This window comes from Clupea harengus, chromosome 17, assembly GCF_900700415.2.
Source record: "Clupea harengus chromosome 17, Ch_v2.0.2, whole genome shotgun sequence".
NCBI classification, from domain to species: domain Eukaryota; kingdom Metazoa; phylum Chordata; class Actinopteri; order Clupeiformes; family Clupeidae; genus Clupea; species Clupea harengus.
In genome coordinates, this window is record NC_045168.1 from 15,898,347 (window position 1) to 15,903,346 (window position 5,000).

Sequence of the window (5,000 nt, forward strand, 5' to 3'; positions counted from 1 at the left end):
CTCTTCTCTCATGTCCTCTCTCCTGTCTTTTCTCCTCTCCTCTACTCTCCTCTCTTCTCTTTTCCTCTGTGGTCATTATCTGTCTTCCCCACTTCACTCCTCTCCTCTCTTGTATCTTCTCTGCACACCTGTTCTCATTTGCAGTGGTCTCCTCTTTCTCTCCTCTCTTCTTGTCTTCTCTCTCATCCTCCCCTCTCATCTCTTTTTCTATTCTTCTTCCTGCTCTCATCTTCTCTTCTTTTCCCCTCTCTTCTCTATTCTCTCCTTTTTTCCCCTCTCCTCTCTCTTCTCTTCTTCTTTTCCCCTCTCCTCTCTATTCTTTTCTTCCTTTCTCCTCTCCTGATGTCAAGTGACTGCGGTGCATGGCAGTACTGGCAGGCACTGCTCGAACACTGTGTGTGTGCATGTGTGTGTGTGTGTGTGTGTGTGTGTGTGTGTGTGTCTGTGTGTGTTTGTGGCAGGAGTTTTCATTTTACGTTGAATGTACTAACCCTGTGGCTGATTGTGTAATCAATGCGTGTCACCACCTTCAACCGTAATCTGCTGCACCTGCAACTGAACAGAATCATTCAATCATGGGACTGCCGACTGACACAAAAGGTTTTTTTAGGGCTGCAGGACACTTCTAGTGGTAGTCCTGTGTGACCAATGTCCCACTGACACTGTCTATCTCACAGGGTAATTTATTTACTTCACTCAAAAGTGGTATTGTGACAAACCAACAGATCGAAAAAGTTTGCTCTTGGTGTCATGACAACTGCTTGCCTTGTATATTTGTGGAATATGCTGGGTTTTAGGGTTTAAGTTTCTGCCAGGTACCAGAGCTTTGTTATAGTTGCTTTTTTGGGTCACTTTGTCTCATTGTCTTATTGGACTTGTCTTGACTTACACATACAGCAGTAAAAGTGAGAAAATGTCTTCAGTGACAACTGCATCTACATTTTTCCTTCATTCACGCACATTTCAATGCAAATGCTGTATTACTAGTTTTGTATTTCTGCAAACTGAATACATTTTCTGCAAAAATCATAATAATCTGTTTCATTTCAAGCATATAGTTTCATTTGTCTGTCAAAATATTGCATCTTTCCATCGCCAGTGATCTTGTTTTGACTGTGAACCTGAGTGAGCTTCTGAACTTGTGCCTAAAAGCGGGCGCTAACGTGTCAGTGCCTCTGCCTCTGCCTCTGAGTGATGCTGAGTTCTTCACTGTTGTGCCTCTGAGTGATGCTGAGTTCCCAGCACTGTTGTGCCTCTGAGTGATGCTGAGTTCCCAGCACTGTTGTGCCTCTGAGTGATGCTGAGTTCTGCACTGTTCTGCCTCTGAGTGATGCTGAGTTCTGCACTGTTCTGCCTCTGAGTGATGCTGAGTTCTGCACTGTTCTGCCTCTGAGTGATGCTGAGTTCTGCACTGTTCTGCCTCTGAGTGATGCTGAGTTCCCAGAACTGTTCTCACAGCGAGGCAGCAGGGAGGAATAAGTCCTGACCTTCCTCTCACAGAGAGAAGTTTATGTGCTGCCATCTGACACTCTACTCACAGAGAGAGAAGTTTACACACTCCGTCCTGATGCTGTCCTCACAGAGAGAGGAGTTTAGACACTCCGTCCTCATGCCGTCCTCACAGAGAGAAGTTTACACACTCCGTCCTGATGCCGTCCTCACAGAGAGAAGTTTACACACTCCGTCCTGATGCTGTCCTCACAGAGAGAGGAGTTTACACACTCCGTCCTGATGCCGTCCTCACAGAGAGAAGTTTACACACTCCGTCCTGATGCCGTCCTCACAGAGAGAAGTTTACACACTCCGTCCTGATGCTGTCCTCACAGAGAGAGGAGTTTAGACACTCCCTCCTGATGCCGTCCTCACAGAGGAGACGTTATCCGCAAAGTGTCCCATCCGCACTGTGTCTCAAAGTGTCTCAAAGTGTCTCATCTCCACTGTGTCTCTGTGTCCCATCTGCACTGTGTCTCAAAGTGTCCCATCTGCACTGTGTCTCAAAGTGTCCCATCTACACTGTGTCTCAAAGTGTCCCATCTGCACTGTGTCTCAAAGTGTCCCATCTGCACTGTGTCTCAAAGTGTCTCATTACAGAACCTCCTCACTGGTTAATCTGAGTTTGTCAGTGATAGAGGGTGGAATCTGAAGATGGGAACATGTGTGTGTGTGTGTGTGTGTGTGTGTGTGTGTGTGTGTGTGTGTGTGTGTGTGTGTGTGTGTGTGTGTGTGTGTGTGTGTGTGTGTGTGTGTGTGTGAGAGAGAGAGAGGGACAAAACCATGACTGGCACAACAGGCCCCTCCCTGATGGCTAACATATAAACAGGGAATGCAGATCAATGGAGAAACAAACCCTTTCTAGTCTCCGTAGACTCAGAGATGAAGGGGAGGCTATGTTTAGTCTCACAGAGACTCAGAGATGAAGGGGAGTGTGACGGACTGCCGTCACTACACATGAGTATGTGCTCTGACTGCCATACCAACGAGCCTGGCTCTTTGGCATTGCGGTCCGAGTGCATGTTTGGCACCCTGTAGACCCGGGTTCAAGAGAAAGTCCTGGTGGGGTGACTACGCTCTCCCTTCGCTACAGGGAGGCTATGTTGTAGTCTCACGAGACGAGACTCAGAGATGAAGGGGAGGCTATGTTTAGTCTCACGAGACGAGACTCAGAGATGAGATGAAGGGGAGGCTATGTTCTAGTCTCACTGAGACTCATAGATGAGATGAAGGGGAGGCTATGTTTAGTCTCACGAGACGAGACTCAGAGATGAAGGGGAGGCTATGAGCACCATGAGTGACAGCACATTACCCCCTGTTATATTGCACTTCAAATGAGAGAAAATAAAAAACACTTCCAGCTTATTGATTTGCATTTCAAATGGCAACAGCTTTAAAAGACATAGAAAGGCAATACTCTCCCTCGACATGATGACTTTTTCCCCATTTTAAGGTATCGTAGTGTGACTAACAGGAAAATAGCCAAAGCGTGAGAAGCCTTAAATGTGTAGATATGTGGCACTGCTGACTAGTGTGTGTTCTGTTGTGGAGAGACATAGACCCTTAACTGCATCGTCAAGAGCACTTTCTCAGCAAAATTAGCCTTTTAAGACGAACCACACTTATGTCTCTGTGTGTGTGTGTGTGTGTGTGTGTGTGTGTGTGTGTTTGTGTGTGTGTGTGCTCAAATGCATACGTGTGTGTGTGTGTGTGTGTGTGTGTGTGTGTGTGTGTGTGTGTGTGTGTGTGTATGATAGAAAGCTCTTAGTCTGATGTTTAGAGGAGGACACTATGGGGACTACACAGATCTAACCAACCTCCTGATTGAAATCTAGTTGCATCTTCTAACCACCTCAATCACAGAGGACCACACCAACCGGAATATTCCATCAAATTCCATCAAACTGAAATGTTCCACAGTCTGCTCCATCGTAGAATTGATAGCTGATATCAAGGTAAACACACATTCTGATTATTTTGTAAATGTGTTTTCTTTGCACCATGGAAAAAAAGATGGCAATTCCTGGGAAAGATTGCAAAACTTACAATTTACTATTCTGATTCCATCTTTAATTTAAGACTTGTGGACTAATTCAAAAGATTAATTTGAAGAAAAATCTTATATCTAACCAAAATCACCACAGTCAGATTAGCCTGAGTGACCTCTGTTGCTCCTCCCCCTGAGCAACTGTAGAATGCAGCAGTGCCAATCAGAAGCTGTGTTATCAGTGACTGACGACTTATTCAATGGAACCTGAATTCACTCTGTGGTTATTTTGGTCGGAAGAGCCCTGCAGTCTTTTTTGCTCCTACCAACTACGGCCTAATTTATCTCTCCACAGGGGTAGCGGTTCGTGTACGTTTGTACGCGTATGTTTGCATTTGTGTGTGTGTGTATGTGTGTGTGTGTGTGTGTTGTTTGTGTGTATACGTGTATTTGTTCATGTGTATGTGTGTGTGTGTGTGTATGCGTGTGTGTGTTCCCTCCCTCTTGTTCCCTCATGTTCAGACGTTTGTGCAGTACACACATATGCATACACACATGTGTGTGTGTGTGTGTGTGTGTGTGTGTGTGGTACACATGAGCTCACACGAGCACATGGCAATATGCTTCAGTCCCCTCAGCAGGTCAGTGAGAGTGGAACCACTAGGTCAGTGAGGCTATGGACGAAGAGCGTGTTAGTCACTGACTGTTCTACCATACACACACACACACACACACACACACACACACACAGCAGGTCAGTGAGAGTGGAACCACTTGATCAGTGAGGCTATGGACGAAGAGCCTGTGCTACCATATACACACACACACACACACACACACACAGCAGGTCATAGCGAGTGGAACCACTAGGTCAGTGAGGCTATGGACGATGAACGTGTTAGTCACTGACTGTGCTACCATACACACACACACACACACACACTTCACTACCCCTTTTACACACATATGTTGTGTAGCTAGCTCGTCAGAGTATCTTTGCTCACTTGTGTGTCTGTGTGTTGACATGGAGATGACTAGCGATGCTTGAAATCACTGTTCCTGTTTCTGAAGATAGCAGCGAAGGATATTTTGCATACGTGTCTTTAGGACTGAGAACCCGTGTGCTTCTATGCATCGCTGTGTTATGTGTGTGTGTGTGTGTGTGTGTGTGTGTGTGTGTGTGTGTGTGTGTGTTGTGTTGTGGTATCATGAGAGGCTTTACCACTGAGCTGGGTGTAGGGCAGTGCGTAATTAACAGGACAGAGCGGGCAAAAGTGCTTTCAAACGAGGATCAGGTTTATTCACCAAACACAAAGTCTTTCAGGAAGCAAACATAAAAGTTCTTCAAAGGCAAAAACATAGGCTTCATAAAGTTGCTCCTCACTTACATCCTACCCACTGTAGTTGCAGCTTAAAGTTCCTCCGTCCAGGTCCTTCCCGGCTTGGGGCTAGCCTTCCCCCTTCCGGATGCGCTTTAGCAAGCGTTTCCACAACGGCTTCACCCGCACGTCAAGTGCTCTCT

At 46.1% G+C, this 5,000-nt stretch overlaps 1 protein-coding gene across 1 annotated transcript in view; it reads left to right on the forward strand.

The window, feature by feature from the left end:
• grik4 (glutamate receptor, ionotropic, kainate 4) overlaps positions 1-5,000 on the forward strand; it is a 341,378-nt gene that overhangs the window by 278,793 nt on the left and 57,585 nt on the right. The window lies entirely within an intron of this gene.